Genomic DNA, 22,564 nt, shown 5'->3' on the forward strand with positions numbered 1-22,564 from the left:
GGCAGGGAGGTCAACAACCCATGTCAGGACCAAGGGCTTCACTTAACCATTCGTGCCCAACACAGCCTCTGCTACATATGCAGCTGGAGCCATGGATCTGTCCATCTGTACTCTTTAGATGGTGGTTTAGTCCTTGGGAACTCTGGTTGGTTGGTATTGTTGTTCTTATGGGGTTGTAAATCCCTTTATCTTCTTCAATCCTTTCTCTAACTCCTCCATTGGGGACTCCATTCTCAGTTCAATAGTTGGTGGCAAGCATCCACCAATGTATTTGTCATGCTCTGGCAGAGCCCTTCAAGAGGTAGCTATTTAAGGCTCCTGTCAGAATGCACTTCTTGGCATCAGCAAAATTGTCTGGGTTTGGTGGTTGTATATATTTGGGCTGGATCCCCAGGTGGTTCAGGCTCTGAAAGGCCACTCATTCAGTCTCTGCTCCAAACTTTGTCTCTATATCCCCTCCTATGAATATTTTTTTCTCCCTATTAAGAAGGACTGAAGCATCCATACTTTGGTCGTCCTTCTTGAGCTTCATGTGGTCTGTGGATTGTATCTTGGGTATGCTGAGTTTTGGGCTAATATCCACTTATCAGTGAGTGCACACCATGTGTGGTTTTTTGTGATTGGGTTACCTCACTCAGGATATTTGCTAATTCCATCTATTTGCCTATGAATTTGATGAAGTCTTTGTTTTTGAAAATTGAGTAGTACTCCATTGTGTAGATGTACCATATTTTCTGTATCAGTTCCTCTGTTGAAGGGCATCTGTGTTCTTTCCAGCTTCTTGCTATTATAAATAAGGCTGCTATGAACATATTGGATCATGGGACTTTGTTGCATGTTGGAGCATCATTTGGGTATATATGCCAGGAATGGTATAGCTTAGTCTTCAGTAGTACAATGTCTAATTTTCTGAGGAACCTCCAGAATGATTTCCAGAGTGGTTGTACAAGTTAGCAATCCCATCAAAAATGGAGGAGTGTTCCTCCAAAATGGAGGAGTGTTCCTCTTTCTCCACATCCTCATCAGCATTTGCTGTCACCTGAGGGTTTTTTTGTTTTTTTGTTGTTGTTGTTGTTGTTGTTTTTTTTTGTTTTTGTTTTTTATCTTAGCCATTCTGAATGGTGTGAGGCAGAATCTCATGGTTGTTTTGATTTGCATTTCCCTGATGACTAAGGATGCTGAACATTTACTTAGGTATGTCTCAGCCATTCAATATTCCTCAGCTGAAAATTCATTGTTTAGCTCATTACCTGATTTTTAAATAGGGTTGTTGGATTCTCTGGAGTATAACTTCTTGATTTCATTGTATATATTGGATATTAGCCATTGTATATATTGGATATTAGCCCTCTATTGGATGTACGATTGATAAAGATCTTTTTCTAATCTGTTGGTTGCCGTTTTGTCATAATGACAGTGTCCTTTGCCTTACAGTAGCTTTGCAATTTTATGAATTACCATTTGTTGATTCTTGATCTTAGAGCATAAGCCGTGGTTGTTCTGTTCAGGAATATTTCCCCAGTGCCCATGTGTTCAAGTCTCTTCCTCACCTTTTCTTCTACTAGTTTGAGTGTATCTGGTTTGATGTGGAGGTCCTTGATCCACTTGGACTTAAGCTTTGTACAGGGCAATGAGAATGGATTGATTTGCATTCTTCTACATGCTGACCTCCAGTTGAACCAGCACCATTTGCTGAAAATGCTATGTCCTTTCAATTGGATGGGTTTAGCTACTTTGTCAAAGATCAAGTGACCATAGGTTTATGGGCTCATTTTTGGGTCTTCAATTATATTCCATTGGTTTACCTGCCTATCTCTGTACCAATACAATGCATGTTTTTTCACTATTGCTCTGTAATATAGCTTCAGGTTAGGGATGGTGATTTCCCCAGAAGTTTTTTGTTATTGAGGATAATTTTTGGTATCCTGGGATTTTTGTTATTCCAAGTGAATTTGCAAATTGTTCTTTCTAACTCTATGAAGAATTGAGTTGGAATTTTGATGGGGATTGCCTTGAATCTGTAGATTGCTTTTGGCAAGATGGCCATTTTTACAATATTAATCCTGCCAATCTATAACCATGGGAGATCTTTCTATCATCTGAGATCTTAAATTTCTTTATTCAGACACTTGAAGTTATTGTCATACAGATCTTTCACTTGCTTGGTTAGAGTACCTCAAAATAGTTCTTATTATTTGTGGCTATATTAAAAGGAGTTTCCCAAATTTCTTTCTCATCTGTTTATCCATTGAGTAGAGGAAGACTACTGATTTGTTTGAGTTAATTTTATATCCAGCCACAGTACTGAAGTTGTTTATCAGGTTTAGGAGTTCTCTCTTGGAAATTTTGGGGGTCACTTAAGGATACTCTCCTATCACCTATAAATAGTGATATTTTGAATTCTTCCTTTCCAAATTGTATTCCTTTCACCTCGTTTTGTTGTCTGATTGCTCTGACTAGGACTTCAAATACTATATTGATTAGGTAGAGAGAGACTGTGCAGCCTTATCTAGTCCCTTATTTTAGTGGGTTTGCTTCAGATTTCTCTCCATTTAGTTTGAGTTTGGCTACTGGTTTGCTATATATTGCTCTTCCTATGTTTAGCTATGGGCCTTAAATTCTTGATCTTTCCAAGACTTTTATCATGAATGGGTGTTGGATTTTGTCAAACACTTTCTCAGCATCTAATGAGATGATCATGTGGTTTTTTTTTCCTTTGAGTTTATATAGTAGATTATGTTGATGGATTTCTGCGTATTGAACTGTCCCTGCATCCCTGGGATGAAGCCTACTTGATCATGATGGATGATCGTTTTGATGTGTTCTCAGATTCAGTTTGTGAGAATTTTATTGAATATGTATGCCTCGATATTCATAAGGGAAATTGGTTTGAAGTTCTCTTACTTTGTTGGATTTTTTGTGTGGTTTATGTATACATGTAATTATGGCTTCATAGCAGGAATAGGGTAGTGTTCCTTCTGTTTCTAATTTGTGGACTAATTTGGACAATATTGTTATGAGGTCTTCTATGAAGATTTGGTATAATTCTGCCCTAAACCCATCTGGTCCTGGGCATTTTTTAGTTGATGCCCAACTTTGAAATGACAAGATACCAGCAATTTATAAATTTTAAGATAAATAGACTCAGTCTTCCCCAGAGATGTGACTTCTGATTGGTTATGTCCAATTCTTATTGGTCAGCCCTCAAACCATATACACAAAACCAACTGTTAACAGACTCAGCAGGTATTATTTGCATGGTATTCATTTATATGTATGTGTAATAACAATGAGTAAGGGAAGAAATCATGTAATTATACTTTTAAAGAAGCATAAAGTAATAGAGAACTACATATTGTTAACCCAATGTTGCTTACAAAACAACAATTTAGCATGTTCATCCTGATAATTTGCACACATCTGCAAAAGTGCTTTAGATTGCCATTCTTTGAACAATGGATTTTTTACTTTTACCTTGTAGATGTCTCAATTTCTGTTAAGGAAGACAGAACTCCCTCAAAAATATGAGGATTTTTTTTTAAATTTTAGATCAAATTCTAAGTCCTGATATGAGTATTAATATTTACATATTTGATGTATGAATATAATATGTATTATGATATAGGCACATGCATAATATATTATATAATATATACTGTAATAAATTGGCATATAATTCAACAGTTTTAATAAATCAATATACAAATACAATTACTGTGATACAATTAAGATGTAGAATATATATTTTACTCCTCATTACTACCAATATTCAACCAATCACATACTAAACAAAAACCTTAAGGCCTCAAAAGAAAAGAAAAGAAAAAAAGAGCCCATGGATTAAAAAAGTAGGAAGAGGATATATATGCAAGGATTTGGAAAGAAGGCAGGGAAGTAGAAAATTATGTAATTATATTATAATCAAAAATATTTTTAAAAATTTAAAGTATTAAGTACCTAACCACTACTGATTAAAATAGAATTTAGACTGCATCAACATTTTTGACATTTCTCTTTAGTAACTAAAACAAATATTTATCTAATTTCTCTCTGTAACAATTTGTCAAATTGCTCTAATCGTTGTTCTCTGATCTATTATTCACTGTGCTGAAAATTTTGTATCAGTTGGCAGAAGTCGTTTAAATCTAAGTTGTTTGTTCTAGGAAATGTCATTCAATACATAAAAATCCCATAGGAGTGAATCTTTATTCTTATCTTTTCCATGTTTCATTTGCTACTGTTAAAAACAAATTCTTCTAGCTTTTTATATAAATTCACACTGTGAGACTCAGCTTAAGTTACCCAATCAACCTGCCAACTAAAATATCCAAGAAAAATAAAATATCATCTACAAATTTGGCAGCATTGACTGGCCTATATGCTGCTCTATTTAACTTTTGACTAGAGGTTTTGAACTGAGCAAAGTATGGAGATTTGTTTCTTTAAAAATAAACACATTTGGTCAACTTTTCTCATTTTATAGGTTGTTTTTTGGTGAGGATTGGTGTTAGTACATTAACACAAATCTCTTATTATTCTAACAACAACTCTATTATGTCTAGTACAAAGACCATAACAAAATAAAACATCAATGAATGTCTGTTACTTTTAATTTATTAAATTATGAAATCATTTCAAATTATAATCTGAATTTGATTATTAATGCTTGATTGTTTTATTTTTCATTGATGTAATTAGTTATTCACTTTATATCCCCCTGTTCTCCTCTTACACAGCCTACTTCTCCTTTCCCCCTCCTCTTCTTCTGAGCATACCTACACTACAATTAACCATATATATTTAATTGTTAAAACAAATACCAAAATAGCTAAATTTTTCAATCTGTAGTTTGAAATAAAATACCCATAGATCGTTTTGGCAGCTCTGTCATTGATTAATGGTGCACATATAGCTATAATAAACCTTATCTATTACATCAGTGTTGGACATTTAAATCTCTATCATATTCTGAGTGGTTCGGTCAAGAGCTACCTCCTAACTGCAAACTACTTTAGTAAACTGTCATTCATACTTTAAGAGAAAACCATAAAAATGGCAAAAAGTGATTCATATTTCAGTTTCCAGCCCAAAACAAGTTTTCCAATCGCTCTAGAGAGCCTGATTATGAAAAGAAAGAGGGAGAAAGCATAAATACATTCAATGAAAGCTTACTCCTGACAAACTACAAAAAAGGACACATGGGAAAACTTGATATTTCAAGACAATAACAGCAGCAACAACAATAATGGTTAGATTATAAAACATCAATAAAAAGGAAGACTTTATAACGTAAGACATCATGGCAATTTAATATAATAAATATAAGAAATTCAGAAACTCTTTTAGCTGTGCTGAAAAAACTAATCTACTACAAATGAAGTAAATCACTCAAACTGAAATATCACAGAATTAACATGACTGTCAACTACTTTGATATTTATGTCACTTTAAAACAGATTGATGTTTCAGATGGATTATTTTTCTGCAATTAAAAATTATAATTACTTTAAAATATTTCTATACTGCATACAGTGTCTAGAATATAGTATGAGGCAATAATTCACCAAATCTCTGAAGAACCAACACAAAAACACTTTGAACATTTAATGTTTTCAAAATCCTTTATATTAATATATAGACATCATTTGAAAATCCTTACTAGAATTTTTTTATCTAATGATGCATTACAAGAAAAATAATTTAATTCTGATCTCCAAAACTGAACAAGCACAGCTGAAGTTTGTTATAAACATGTTGTAAGTCAAGTTTTATTCAAAGTATCTGTAGTGAATAAGTTTGTTTTTTCAAAATCTTCAATTTATTCTAAAAAGTAATTTTGTCATATACAAATAAAGTTAAGGCTGAAGTTATGGCTAAGAGGTTATGAGCATAGGCTACTCTTCAGAGGACCCAGATTTGGTTACAAGCACCATGTGGCTGTTTACCAACATCTGTATGTAGCTTCAGTTTTAAGTACTCTCTTCTGACTGCCATGGACATTAGGCAACACGTGGTACACATACATGCAACAAAACATATATAACCATAACAATAAATATTTTCTTTAAGAAAGTAAAGAAAAAGAAGGGAAGATAAAATACAAATACAAAAATCTACATATTTTCCTCCTATAATTCAATGATATTAATATCATTGTATCAAATGGCTATCAATCTACCTAAAGTTTATATTTAAATATGCATTGTGGAAAATGAGTTAAAGATGGTAGAGGTGATGGATAAGGAGGAGTGCTTTAAAATGCCACTGCATCTGATATGGCTGCTACACTCATTATGTCACAGGAGCAGTAGTATTCTGCAGAAGACTTAGCCCAACATTATATAAGTGATAGGAGCAGCTCTAAGTTTCCATTTCAGGTAGGCAGTTAATGGGTGATGGAGAAGGTGAAATCATATTTCTCAGTGGTACAGTCACTGATATATTGCCTGTCATAGGATATACATCCTCACACTCATGCTTATGTAGGAATTTCTAATAGAAAAGAGACATAACAGAGAAGAGATTCTGTGGGATATAGACCAAATAAGGAAGAATTTAGAAGGACTTTGATAAGAGAACTTCCATATAATATATTTGAAATAATCATAAAATAAATAAATTTAAAATTAAAAATTTCAAAGTGTGAGTGATCAAGTTACAGTGTATAAATATATGAATGTGTAACAATGAAGCCCAATAATGTATAATTAAATAAAACCCATTATTTAAATGCTTATTATTTGGCATCAAGAGGTTGTAGAACAGAATTTAATGCTGAAATCATAATACTTCTTTGGTTCCCCTGTTTTCTCAGATATACTTGTTTTATAGCGCATCTGGACATACAACATTCTGACAATAACCTAAACGTTGATGCTAAATATTCTTTGGCTTTATACCCTTGCAAACCCATTTAAGAACACAGCCTTCGACACTTCCTGGAATATGATAACTTTAACATGCATCTTTAACCCAGACCTTACCGTGTAAATATTTGACTTGGGTAAGCATGCCATGTCATGAGTTGGAAATTCTACTGCTCCTTCACAACTCAATTGACTAACACAAATTCTACTTATTCTTCTAGGGTGTAATTATTTTAAAAATAATATGCACTGGGATGGGGAGTAAAAGCATTTTCTGCACAAGTATGAGGACTTCTGTTAGACTCCACAGCATTGGCATAACATACCAGACATATGCATTCATGTTTGAAATTCTACTGTGATGAATAGAGTCTGGGAGCTACACAGCCTAGCCAAAATAGTGAACTTCACATTTAGTGAGAGACACTGTCACAAGAGAAAATGATATGAAACTGTAGGATAAAATATTATCTCAGCCCCTACATGTTTATACATGGGTGTCTACACAGGAGCACCCACATATCCACACATAAATGTATATGCCAAGCCTATGCAACAACAGCCACGATAGCACATAAAAGTAACCATGTATACTCAAGGGACACAGGGTGAAATTTTGCATGAAAACAGTATGGAATGGTTACATTTTTAACAATTTATAGATTTATTTTTTGAGGTATTTATCACATCCGTATGTTGAACACATCCACAACCACCTACGCCTATAAAGAAGGGGAGGGGGGAGGGGGATGTTTGCCCGGAAACCGGGAAAGGGAATAACACTCGAAATGTATATAAGAAATACTCAAGTTAATAAAAAAAAAATAGAAACTTCCTATATCTATTTTTTTCTCAAGTCTAACTTTTCGGTGTGTGAATCTTTTAGATTTAAAACCACTTTATCTGACAACAAGGACGATTTCAGCATTTACTTTTCTATTTATATGGCCTTTATTTCTACCTGTTGTCTTCCAAAAATGTATTTTACGTGCTCCATCTTAAAATTAAGTTAAAATTTATTGGATTGTTTTTGCTACATTTTTTGAGGTGATTATATGGCTTTTATGTTTGATAGTATCTATATAATGTTTTGTACTTATTGAATTCTGTATTTTGAACCCTTCCTGTATAACCGGCAGACAATAAACATTATCAGGACATGCATTGCTTTGACTCAATATTTTGCATTTAACTCATTCTTCAGCATTTTGAGAAATTTTTGAACCAATGTTTCACTAGATACATTGGCCAGTCACTTTCCTTTTTGCTGTGTTCTTCTGTACTTTTAGTTGAAGTGCCATACAGGACTTGGAGAATGGGTTTTCTATGTTCTGTTAACAGTTTGAGAAAATTAGTACTCATTCTATGTTTTATATAGCCCACTATCAGTCTGGAGAAATACCAACTATCTATCTATCTACCTATCTCTCTATGTTTATCTATCTATCTATCTATCTATCTATCTATCTATCTATCTATCATTTGTTTGTCTGCCTATCTGCCTGTCTATCATCTGTCTATCTCTGTCTATAAATTTATCAGTCTAATATAACTATGTGAAACAAAAATCACTCTATGTTGCCTAGTCTTACATCAAATTAATTTCATGTTAGATTTAATATAGCTTTCATTTTTATTTTCAGTTGTTCAGGAATATTTTTATTTTATTTTTGATTCCTCTGTTGCCTTTTGGTAATTCAAGAAAATGCTATGCTGTTTCCTTACACTAGTACAGTTTATAAATTTCTTAATGTTCAAATTCTAATTCTATGCCATTGTAGTGACAGAAGACAGATGCTACAATTTCATATTTTTATACTTCATAGAAATTTGTTTTGTTCTTCTTTGATCTGGTAAATATCCTACAAATTGAAAGTAATGTGTGTTCTGCAAATATCTAATGAAGCACTCTGTAAACATCCACTATTAGATTTTTTGGTGTACACAGCCAAATGAATCTAGTAGATACTTTTTGTTTGACTGGTTACCTTTAGTTTTTGTTTGGATGACTTGCATCCTGACAGAAGCAAGGTGTTAAAATAGTAGGTGCTTTTGTCTGTTTACCTAACAGGTTGTGCTTCTTACAATTGTTTGCTTCAATGTGATTCTCATGTTCTAGCTGATATTTTCATTATTATGTACTTTCCTATGCTTCCAAGTACACATATTTTAATTTTATTGCATATTATATAAATTTACTCACAATCATATGTGACATCTGACCAGCATACATTTTTTTGTTTCCCTTCTTCTCATTGACAATCTACATATACACTTATTTGTAAATTTACTTTCTTATAGGTAGAGTATCTAACCCTTTTTGTCAGTCTTCATTATTTTAGAAAATGTTTTTAATTTAAATAAAAAGAAATCACTTTGGTGAGGCAGTAGTAGGTGGGTCATTGGGGAATACCCTCTTAGAGGCAAAGGGGAGGTGGAATGGGATAGAGGATACTGGAGAGGGGAGAGCAAGAAGGGGGACAACATTTCAAATATAAATAAATAAAATAACTAATCAAAAAATCTATATTCAACCAAACTGAAAGAAAAGGGATACCATTTCATCTCCTGTTTCCTCCATCTAGACCTTTGCTATAACTCTCCATCTGACAGCTTCCTTGCTTCCTTCCTATAGATAATCTAGTATCTTTGTTTATATTTATTATATATGTATATGTGTATATGAAATAATATGTATAAATAACATTTTCTGAATCATTTTGTTGCTTTTGTTACATGGGTTCAAAGATGACCACCATTAATAGGAAAATCAATAAGGTAGCTCACTCCTTAAGAGGCTAAAGAAATCAGTAGTGCCTGGAGTTCTTTGTATAGATGGAACCCCATGAAAATCTCTCTGCCCATGCTATTGTGTTCTCTAATATTGTTATTATTCACATTGTTTATGCAAGAATTTCTAGGAAAGATTATTTCATAGCAGACTTCCTAGTGTCCTGACTTTTGTTTTCTTTCTAACCTTTCTTTTTAGATATTTCCTGAGCCATAAATCTAAGAACTGTGATGGAACTGTAGCTGTTGGTAATGGGATTCCCATTGTCCACAAATCTCTACATTGTTTCAAACTGTGTTTTTTTGAGATAGTTTGCATTTGCTGTAAAAAGAAATTTCTTTCTTGACAATTCAAAGCTATCTACATTCACTCACCTGTGGGTATAAAGATCAGACTTAAAATGTAGTAATTATGCTGTTTTGCAGAAGTGGTAGGAAGAGATTCTTTTCTAAGATCCAGTCTTTACTATATGTACATTTTGTTATTGTTAATAAATGAAACATTGTCCTTTGATTTTGATTTTTCTCTAGTTTTTGCTATCTCTCATTTGATTCTAAAACTAAATATTATAGGTGGCGTGCATGACATGAATAGATTTTAGATGGATACTTCTGCTCCAAATTGAACTTTCTCTTTGTTCAGTGATGTCTGTGACAGTAAATTTTTATGTTTTTGGCTTCCTTATTTATAAGTCTAACATTTCTTTCTATGCTCTATTATGTCTCTGACTCTTTCCTCTAAAAAGAAAATGAAGTATCTATTGTATCTTCATTGTCTTGGTCTTTGTTACAGAGTGAATTATGTCAAATATTTTGCTGCAATGACCATGTCAATTGTTTCTTTCCCATTAACTATCAGCATGTGAAGTGACATATGAACTGTATAGAATTTAATGCAGGTTGACTATTGTAAAATAATATACAGTTAAATAAAGTTAAACCAGAAAACCACTCTAAAATAAAGCACAAATCAAATATAACTGGAATCCAAAGGAAAGAAAGAAAAGTCAAAAATATTTAGTGAAACATAGCCAAATGATATTTTCTAAGTATAATGGAAAGTAGAAATCCTAAAAGACACTATAGATTCTATGTGAACAAACATAAACGTATGTATAAAATTATACCGTAATGGAATTGGTTAGAAGCAATGATAAACAGAATATAAAGTTATTCAGTGAAAATACATACATGCAAACAAAAAAGTATACAGGTTGCATTCCAACGTGGGGCAGGAATCCACTGGAAATTTGGGATTCTTGGCCTATGAGTTAGAGATGTAGTCTGGGCAATCAGAGCAGAGTCAAGTCTGAGTAGGGTTGGATCATGTGATGGCTCAATTGCAGGAACCTTGAAACATAAAAACAGTCAGATTTGTTCTTTAACAGAGGAATGGATACAGAAAATGTGGTACATCTACACAATGGAGTACTACTCATCTATTAAAAACAATAACTTCATGAAATTCTTAGGCAAATTGATGGAACTAGAAAATATCATCCTGAGTGAGGTAACCCAGTCACAAAAGAACAAACATGATATGTACTCACTGATAATTAGATATTAGCCCCAATGTGCAGAATACCCAAGATACAATCCACAGATCATATGCAGCTCAAGAAGGAGGAAGACCAAAATCTGAATGCTTCAGTGCTTCTTAGAAAGGGAAACAAAATACTCAGTAGGAAATACAGGGGTAAAGAGTGGAGCAGAGATTGAAGGAAAGGGCTTCCAGAGCCTGCCCCTCCTGGGGATCCATCCCATATATAGCCACCAAACCCAGTCACTATTGCTGATGCCAAGAAATGCATTATGACAGGAGCCTGATATAGCTGTCTCCTGAGAGGCTCTGACAGAGCATAACAAATATAGAGGCAGATACTTGCAGTCAACCATTGAACTGAGAACAGGATCCCCATTGGAGGAGTTAGAAAAAAGAATTTAAGAGGCTGAAAGATTTCACAACCCCATAGGAAGAACAAAAATATCAACCAAACAGACCACAGAGCTCCCAGGGACTAAATCACCAAACAAAGAGTACACATAGACAGACCCATGGCTCTAGCTTTGTATATAGCAGAGGATGGCATTGTCTGGCATCAATAGGAGGAAAGTCCCTTGCTCCTGTGAAGGCTAGTTTCCCCATTGTAGGGGAACTACAAGGGTTGAAGTAGGAGTGGGTGGGTAGCAGGGAACATCCTTACAGAAACAGTAGGAGGGACAGTGGGAGAGGGGGAACTGAGAAAGGGGATAACATTTGAAATGTAAATACATAAAATATCTAATAAAAAAGAAAGGAAATAGAAAACAAGAAAAGGAGCAGTTTCTGCTTGCAGGCTCTGAGGTCTCCTGCTGGGAAAAGTGCAGGCTGCTCTGAATCACAGAGAGCCTCAGAATGGAAGCTGCCTGCTTCCTTAGCAGATGTTGATTGGAGTATGATTTAACTCAAAGACTGGTTTATTTGCTTTTAGGATAGATTTACATACAGATTTTATCCAAATCACATGGGGAATTTCACCCACAGTTTGAAACTTGGATAGAGAAAATTACTGACTCTTAAGTAGAGAGCAGTGATAATTGCCTGCTATGAACAGGTATTGATGGATGTGTGTGGCTCCAGGCAGAGAGAGAGAGCATAACAGATAGATGGTATAACAGGTATAAATAAAATAGAAGTTTGTGGCTCCAGGCAGAGAGCACAACAGATAGATATTATAAAAGGTATTAATAAATAGAAGCCTGTGGCTCCAGGTAGAGAGCAAACATATGGTATAATACAGTCTGTAGGAAACTCATATTCTTTGTTTGGGAGCTCCACAGGAAATTTGGGTTAATTTCTTGACATGACAAATTAGAACAGGCCTAAAATTAGGCTCATACAATATTTGTTTAGTTTACTTCTTTTGTTTCAAATCGAATTTATTGTTAAAATGAGTAGGACTATGAGAATTTTGGTTTTATTATTAATTATATTTATTAATTATATTTATTACTTATATTTATTAGTTTGGTTGTTTTATTATTACTCTGGAAGACAAGGCAGGATACAAGTTTTCCTTGTTGCCAACTGAAGGACATGCTGCTGTGGGAGAAAGGTTTTGCCTTTGCGTTTTTAGAAAAGGTGATTAGTGTCCACACATCTTCCAGAGTTATACGGACCAGATTTGATAGAAGCACACTGCTTGAATATAAATTCAGGTAAATCAAACAAAATAATATTCTTCCTGCCATCCCTTACATGTCATAAACAAACACTTATGATTGGATCAGAATCTCATCCTAACTAGTCTGAACACCCTTAATAGACTAGTAGAATCCATACAGGTATCTTGATTTATTATTTTGTTTTTGTCAAAATTTTGTTTTGAGACTTGTATATTACAGACTACACAGCCTTGGTGAGTCTCATTGTCAGCCATGCTGAACTGCCCTACTTGAACTCCTGATCTGAGGGACTTTTAGCCAGATCCAGTCAGGACACAGACATTATCAGAGACTACACTTCCCCCCTTTCAAAGATAACTCAACTCCAATATGAAGCAGGAAATAGTTATAAAAAGCCATCATCCCAGTTCCCTGGGCTTGGGGGCTGGAGGTGGTTATTGTAAGTTGTCTTTCTGGGGAATTTAGAAATGGTAATAATTTGAACAGGAAGGAAATAGTTAGAATTGACTATGTAGCCATAATCTGGTTTGGTAGAATTCTTTATAATAGTTACTAAGTTGATGTCATAATTTCTTACTTTGGTACAGAATTTATTTATAAAAAATTAAGGTTTTCATTGGTATGGATTTCTTAGTGATATAAAATTGTGATTAATATTTTTACTCTCATGTAGGCATTGTGCCTATACAACACATTTAAGAATACAAGGCTTAGACCAGTCCTTCTATATATTCTTATAAACTGACCTGAGATCATTAAGCCTTTGAGTTAAAGGCCAGATAGCAAATTCTAGGCTCTCAGTTAATTGCTAGGGTGCTTATAACATATTTTCTTTAGAAACAGCTGAGAGTAGTTAACAGACAACAGTCCAGATTACTTTACATAGTTTTCAAAATGTCAGAGATCCACAGAATGTGACATTTGATTTGATGTTATTTATTCATTTGAGACATACTTGCTTCTTTCAGGTCCTCATTTGTGGATTCAAAGAAGCAGCTGAACATCTCTACCTCCAGGTGAGGCTGTACATTGTAGCTAGGTGTCCACTGGGCAGATATTGCCTATTTTTCCTACAGACCTGCACTGTTCTTGAGAGGATACAAGTTACAGGTTAGGACAGCTTGGTTCTGCTAAGACAGAGCAAGCTAGTCATTAATAATTCCGATTTTACAAGATATGTCAGGTGATCCTGGGCCAGAAGGCTGAAGACTGATGCTCCAACTTCCTGACATATTGATCTGTATAGAAAGGTAGCTGTCTCTACAATGTTTCAGTACTGGAAGATGTGTTAGGCTTCTTACACTTTCAGATAATATTGGTTGCTCTCAGATTTCTGATGGGGTTGAAAAACTACTTATAGTCTCATAGCCAACCCAGGCTATTTATCATTGAGAGAACATATTTAATTGGATAGTTTTCAGATAGTTTACAAGCTAAACTAGGACATAATAGCTATGGATTTATAAGCCTTTTAAAAGTTAGAATAGATAACAGAGTGCTATATTTAATTAACAAAAATGATGGGCTGGGTGTTGGGTCTATATTATACTTTGTAAATTAAAAAAATGGTAATATTTATACACAGTTTATATTTGAGATTTTTTTTCTTAATGGACAGAAAAGGTGAGATGTGGCAGAACATTCCCCTAATGAATATAGATTTCAGGGGACCAATCACTGGGTGAGGAGTAGGCATGACTTCTGGGTCAAAATAGGAAGAAGAGAGGCATGAGAAAGAAAGTTGGTTTGGTTTTTTGTTGTGTGTTGTTTTGTCTTGTTTTTGTGGACAGGAGGAGACGAAGATAAAATGTAGGTAGCAGATGCCCTCGGTTCAGGAGGCAGATTCAATGAGATCTGCTATGAGAGGATTTGTTACTTAGAATAGCTTACAAATTAGGATACTAGTTGCTGCACTTAGTGACTGTGTTATCTGTTGATTCTAAACTAAGTTTGTGTGGTGTTTTTCTTAACATGGAGACTCAACTGGGTTCCAGAGAGAAAAGGACAGTCAGCAAATTGTGGGTTTGCAAGAAGTGCACCCCAACTAGCCTTGGGAATTTGGAAGTGTGGGGCAGGTGTGGCAGCAACCTGCCATGGGAACTTAGCAAGCCAGGCTTAAAGATTTCAGAGTTCCAGGTTAAGAGTCTGTCAGAATGATAACAGCACAGCCTGTTTGCTGCTACCTGGCTTGCAGTGGCATGGGATCCATAAGTACCATTTCTCCCCACAATAAGCAAATAACTTTTCTTGGAAAATATTCAACCCAGTTTAGATGCATGCTCAAAATATAGAAATAAAAGAGATATTCCATTAAGCTCCCACTCTGTCTCTACACCAATACCATGAAGTTTTAATCACTATTGGTCTATAGTATTGCTTGAGGTCAGTGATGGTGATAATGAACCCACACACCTTTAGTCACTTGCTCTTTGACAAAGGAGCCAAAATCATCCAGCAGAAAAAAATACAGCATTTTCAAAAAATCTTGCTGGTTCAACTGGCACTCAGCATGTAGAAGAATGCAAACTGACCCATTCTGATTGCATTATACAAAACTCAAGTCCAGGTAAATCAGGACCTCCACAGAAAGCCAAATATACTGAATCTAATAGAAGAGAAAGTGGGGAAGAGCCTTGAACACACTGTCACAGGGGAAATTTTCCTGAACATAACACCAATGGATATGTTCTAAGATCAAGAATTTACAAATGGTATCTCATAACATTGAAAAGCCTCTATAAGGCAAAGGACACTGTCAATAGGACAAAGCAGCAATCCACAGATTGGGAAAAGATATTTACCAACCCTACTGTCTCGGTCAGGGTTTCTATTCCTGCATATCATGACTAAGAAGCAAGTTGAAGAGGAAAGGGTTTATTCAGCTTACACTTTTACAATGCTGTTCATCACCAAAGGAAGTCAGGACTGGAACTCAAGCAGGTCAGGAAGCAGGAGCTGATGCAGGGCCATGGAGGGATGTTACTTACTGGCTTGCCTCCCCTAGGTTGCTCAGCTTGCTCTCTTATAGATCCCAAGACTACCAGTCCAGGGATGGCACCACACACTATGGGCTGGGTCCTCCACTCTTGATCACTAGTTGAGAAAATGACTTACAGCTGGGTTTCAGGGAGGCAGTTCCTCAACTGAGGCTCCTTTCTTTGTGATAACTCCAGTTTGTGTGAAGTTGACACACAAAAATAGCCAGTAGAATTAACCCCTTGTCAACTTGACAAACAAACACATCACTATTAAGCCTCAACCCTTTTTATTCATTCCTATGGTCTAAATAATTTTAAGAATCCCATAGTCTTTACAGATACTTAGATATCAAAATTTCAATCCCTTTAAAATATACAGTCTCTTTTAAAATTCAGATTCTTTTTACAGTTCAATGTTTCTTAACTGTGGGCTGCACTAAAATACTTTCTTCCTTTAAGAGGGAAGAATATCAGGGCACAGTCACAATCAAAGGCAAAATCAAACTCTAACTATCCAACATCTGGGATCCAATCACAATCTTCTAGGCTCCTCCAAGGGCTTGGGTCACTTTTCCAGCTCTGCTTCTTATAGGACACATCTTGTCTTCTAGGCCCCACATGCCTGTTCTCCACTGCTGTTGCTGCTCTTGATGGTCATCTCATGGTAATAGCATCTCCAAAATGCTGCTGCCTTCCAATACAGCTAGGCTTCACTCACAGGCTCTGTTCATGGTGCCAAGCCTCAACTCCTTTGCATGACCCCTTCAGTCCTGGGCCATCAATTGCAACTGAGGCTGCACCTTCACCAATAACCTTTCATAGCCTCTTACAGTGCAGAGCCTCAGCAACTCTTCATGACCCCTTCATGCCTTCAAAACCAGTATCACCTGGGTGAATATTACACACCACTTGGTCCAGCAACAGCATGAGTACTACCTTGGCTTTCTCTGCAACACAGCCTCTTTGTGCTCTCAGAAATCAATTCCCAGAAGATTTCACATCAATAATGCTGGTCTCTTCTTAATCAACACTAATTTCTTAGTTCCAGCAGACCAAAATCAATAGTCCTGGAAATGCAAAGATCTTGCTTTAGAAGTTCTGGTATCTTCTTAATCACAGCTAATTCTTCACCCTCAGCTAACAAAAATCACAGAATCATCACAATCAAGATAGCAACAGCCCTGAGAAGAGTCTTTAATCTTCCCTCTGAAATTTCACCAGCCAGGCCTCCATCTTCTGCACTGTTCTCAACACTACTTTCCAAGCTCCTACAGAATATCCCATAGAGCTCTTAACATTCCAATGGCTCTTCTAGCTGAAAGTTCCAATTTCCTTCAACAGTCCTCCACAAAACATGGTCAGGTTGTCACAGAATACTCCACTATGCTGGTACCAACTTGTCTTAGTCAGGGTTTCTATTCCTGCACAAAAAGAAGCAAGTTTTGGAGGAAAGGGTTTATTCAGCTTACACTGCCACATTGCTGTTCATCACCAAAGGAAGTCAGGACAGGAACTCAAGCAGGTCAGGAAGCAGGAGCTGAAGCAGAGGCCATGGAGGGCTGTTACTCACTAGCTTTCTTCCCCTGGTTTGCTCAGCTTGCTCTCTTATAGAACCCAAGATTACCATCCCAGGGATAGCACCATGCACAGTGGGCTGGGTCCTCTGCCCTTGATTACTAGTTAAGAAAATGCCTTACAGCTGGGTCTCATGGAGGCATTTCCTCAAGGGAGGCTCCTTTCTCTGTGATAACTCCAGCTTGTGTCAAGTTGACATAGAAAACTAGCCAGTGTACCTACATCCAACAGAGGACTAACATCCAAAATATACAAAGAACTCAGGAAGTTAGTATCCAGAGAGTCAAATAATCCTATTTAAAAATGGGGTACAGAGCTAAACTGAGATTTCTCAACTGAGAAACCTCACATGTCTGAGAAGCACTTAACACAATGTTAGCATCCCTAGTCATCAGGGAAATGCACATCGGAACAGCCCTGAGCTTCCATGTCACACCAGTGAGAATGGCTAAGACCAAACCTCAGGTGACAGCAGGTGCTGGTGAGGATGCGGAGAAAGAGGAACACTCCTCCATTGGTGATAGCATTGCAACCCGGTATAATCACTCTGGAAATCAATCTGGCAGCTCTCCAGAAAATTAAAAATATTTCTAGTTGTGTACCCAGCTATACCACTCTTGGGCATTCCTAAAAGTTGCTTCAACATAGAGCAAGAACCCATGCTTTATTATGTTCATAACAGGCTTACTTATAGTAGTCAGAGGCTAGAAACAATCCAGATGTCCCTCAAAAGAGGAATGGATACAGAAATTGTGGTACATTTACACAATGGAGTACTACTCAGCTCTTAAAAACAATGACTTCATAAAATTCGCAGGCGAATAGATGGAACTTGAAAATATCATCCTCAGTGAGGTAACCCAATTACAAAAGAACACACATGGTATGTACTCACTAGTAAGTGAATATTAGCCAAAAAGAACCTCAGATAAGTGAATATTAGCCAAAAAAAGCTTAGAATACCCATAACACAACTCACAGACCATATGAAACCCAAGAATAAAGAAGATCACACAAAGTGTGGATGCTACACTCATACTCAGATGGGGCAAGAAAATCTCCAGGAAGAAGAGGAAGAGAAGGATCTGGGAGGGAGAGAGGAGGTGGAGGGAAAAGGGAGATCAGTTCAGATATGGGAGGAGATGAGGGAGAAATACAGTGGGTAAGGAATTTGAAAGTAGGTGTGTAGAAATGGGAGCAGGGGAACTTAGTGTAGCCACTTGAAAGTCCCATATGCCAGAGACCCAAGAGATCCCCAGGACCCATCAGTGAGGACATTAGCCGAAATCCCCAATAAAGGGGATAGAGAACCTGTAGAGACCATATCCAGTGAATAGGTACATACATCCCACAGCTGAGGAATGAGACCCTTACCCACCTCATAAATATTAATTCGGAATTCCCCTTGTCAAAAGGAAATTCAGGGACAAAGAGTGGAGCAGAGACTGAAAGAAAGGCCATCCAGAGACTGCCTCACCTAGGGATCTATCCCATCTGCAGACACCAACCCCAGATACCAAAAAGTGATGCCAAAAAGTGCTTATGGATAGGAGGCCAGTATAGCTGTCCCCTGAGAGGCTCTGCCAGATTCTGACCAATACTGATGTTGATGTTGGCAGTCAAACATTGGACTGAGTGCAGGATGAATAGAGAAGTTAGGTCAACTACTGTAGGAGCAGAAGGGTTTGGCAACCCCATCAGAAGAACAACAACATGAGACAACCGGACATCCCAAAGCTCCCAGGGACTAAACCACTAACCTAAGAGTACACATGGGGGGACTCATGGCTCCAGCTGGAAATATAGCAGAGGACTGCCTTAGTGCGCATCATTGAGAAGACAGTCCCTTGATCTTGTGGAGGCTTGCTAACCCAGGTTGGGGGATGGTAGGGCGCTGAGGCAGAAATGGGTGTGTGGGTAGGGAAGCACTCTCAGACAGGGCGAAGGGAGGAGATATAGGGGCTTGTGAAGGGGAAACTGGGAAGGGGGTATCATTTGAAATGTAATATAATATAAATGTAAATAAATAAAACAATCAATAAATAAATGAATAAAAGAAGTTCTTTTCTCATACTACTACAGTCTTACAATCATGCATGGCTGCAACCACAGTAATGAAATGCTCAGAATATGTTTTGTTGTTGTTCTTGTTGTTGTTGTTTGTTTGTTTGGATTTTCTTTAGCTGCTCAGACTCAGCTGAGAATAATCTGTTCCAGAAACTCTTAGGAAATGCTCATGTTTGAAGTGTGGCATTTTTTGAGCCCTACTTCATGTAACCTCACCTGAATATCACTCCAAATGTCACTAGCACACTGTGTTCAACAGGTCTAAGGCACTGATTCCAAGTATCTGAAATTCTGCCTTGTATCTCCCTTGGTACAAAGCTCTGGTCTTATGTTCGTTAGTTTTATGTGAACTTCTCACAAGCTAGAGTCATCTGAAAAGAGGGAATCTTAAAAGAGAAAATGCCTCTATATGATCTATGAGGCAATTCTGTAGTACATTTTTTCTATTGTTATTATTGACTGAAGTTGGAGATCACATAGCACTGAGGGCAGTGCCTCCCACGGGCATGGAGTTCTGGATAACATCCAAGTATAAGCTGAGCAATCATGGTAAATAAGGCAGTAAGCAGTGTCCCACCTTGGCCTCTGCTTTAGTTCCTGCCTTGGCTTCACCCAGTGATGGACTGTTACCCATAAGTGTAAGACGAAAACAACTGTTTCCTCCACCCTAAATAAATAAATACATAAATACATAAATCAAATAAAGTAAATTAAACAAAACAAAAATACATTTTAAACAAAAAGTATATTTGAAAGATAAATTTCAAAAAAAGGTAAAGACAGCTGAGTAGACAAAGACTTTATTGCAACCAGATTTATATCAAAAAAACATTGAAGGAAATTAAAAAGTCCAGTATATGTAAACAAGATCTATATATAAAAATTAAATATAAATGCTATATATCATGGTATAAGTAAATACAGTATTTAAAAATTAATTCTCTGTGAAAACAAATGTGTTTTAAATCAAAATTAATATAAATGCATTTTTGAGTTTAGAACATAGAGATAATTAAGAAGTCTGAGAAATTTGAACCAAGAACAGAAGAGGAAAAATGATAATATTATGTAGCCATTATTGTACTACACAGATTGAAATATTTGGAAGTCTGACTGTACTACAAATGTGTGTGTGTGTGTGTGTGTGTGTGTGTGTGTGTGTGTGTCTGTGTGCGTGTGTGGTGTATGCAACAATTGTTATAATGTTATTGCAATATTATCAATTACATAAAACGAAGTAATTTAGGTAGTATTCTGAAAGAAAGATAATTTGGGCTAACAAAACATTCAAAATTTAGAATTCAAGAAAAATGAAAAGTGAACAAACAACAGATGGGACAGATGGAAAACAAATAGCAATATTTTAGATTTATATCTAACTATAATAAAAAATTAAGCACAAATTGATTGAACATTTTAACTGAAAAGTAGACAATAAAATATACTGTGATTAAAAAATTGCTTTAATATATTTTATACAAATAGGCCAGAATAACAAAACACATACTGCAATAATATACTTGTGGACAGCAAATGCATCTAGGAAGAAATCTCTAGGAAATTTTTAAAAAATTTAAAATGAAGCTTAATTTATAATGTTCCAAAATTTATAGAACATATTGAAGATGCTTTGAGGACAAAATTGTGTTTGTGGTAATTTACATCAACGTAAATGTGACAATATAAAATTAAAAACTTATTCTGTACTTAAGAACTAGAAAGGAGAACATGCAATAGCAAAATCCAGACACTTTAAAAATAAAACTTGGAAATAAGTAAGCAACGAAAAAATAATTCTTAAAAATGTTTGCCAAAATTGACAGAAACATAGCTTGATTAAAAAAGAAACAAAGGTATGAGTGAAATAAAAGAAATGAAAATTGTTGTATTTCTACTGAATTTTTACCATTTAGAATATAAGAAATGAGTAAAGATATGTACACATTAATCTTAGTAACCTACGTAAGTTACATACATTCTTAAAAAATCATGGATAATCAAGCAAGAATTGTGGAAGAAGTGGAAATATAAACTTTCATGAATAAGTAAAGCGACTCAAATGAAGAAAAGAAGGACCATTCAAAAATAAGTAGTATTACTGGTAAATTATTTTGAATATTTAGGGAATTAATCCCCCAAACATTTAACTTTCAAACAATAAAAGAGGAAGACACACCCCCTACTCTAGGAGACATGCACTAATCTGATTTGCTATAGAGAAATGTATATTTTGCTATGGAATTATTTTAGTTATCCTGATTTTAGAAGTGTGAAACAGACTTCTACTCTAAACACTCCTAAAACTTTAAGTATCAGGATACTAACATCTTAGAAGTTCCAAAGAATCAGATGTCTATGAGGACATGTACTTATAAAGACTCTGGTCTATTCTCTGTGGATTCACTGCTGAAATTAGATAAGAATTTGCCTCCATGCTTTATAGTGAAGTACTACATGGCTACTCTAGCCATGACTGAAGTGAATCGAAGCATGGATCTTGCCATAATTATGGTATAGTTATGCAGAACAAAAATTTATCTTGTGTTACATGATATCTTGTATTACTATTAAGATAAATACTTCAAAAATATGCAGAGCTTGCCAAAGAGACAGAACCATTAGAAGGATACTCCATTAGTGTGAAGAGTGAACTTATGGGAATCGAACCATACACAAAAGGGGAGGCAGAACTAGAAAAACTTTAGAACATCAGGCTTTCCAAGGCATCAACTACAAAGCAATCAAATTGCAACTAGTAAACCTAAAAGAACACTCTATCCCAGGACCTTTATAATGTATTCCTACTGTAGTGTGCAAAGGAGGTCTGAGTTACATGGTTAAGATTTGGTGTCCACCTTTCTGGGCTTCACAGTTGTTTTGTGTGTGGTATCCTTTTCTAGAATACTAATTAATAGACAATAGAGATAACTATCTGTAAGAATGTGTTATTTCACAAAGGATAGTTTACCCCAAAGCTAATTCATTTGATTAGCAGTAGTAGCTGCTACCACTATTACAGGTCCCAAGGTGCAGGTATAGACAAAGACAGGTGTCTCCTTTTCAGTAGGTCATGCTTCTACAACATACAGTTTTACTCAGGACCATACATGGTGGAACTACCCT

This window comes from Rattus norvegicus, chromosome X, assembly GCF_021556685.1.
Source record: "Rattus norvegicus strain SHRSP/BbbUtx chromosome X, alternate assembly SHRSP_T2T, whole genome shotgun sequence".
In the NCBI taxonomy this organism is placed as follows: Eukaryota; Metazoa; Chordata; class Mammalia; order Rodentia; family Muridae; genus Rattus; species Rattus norvegicus.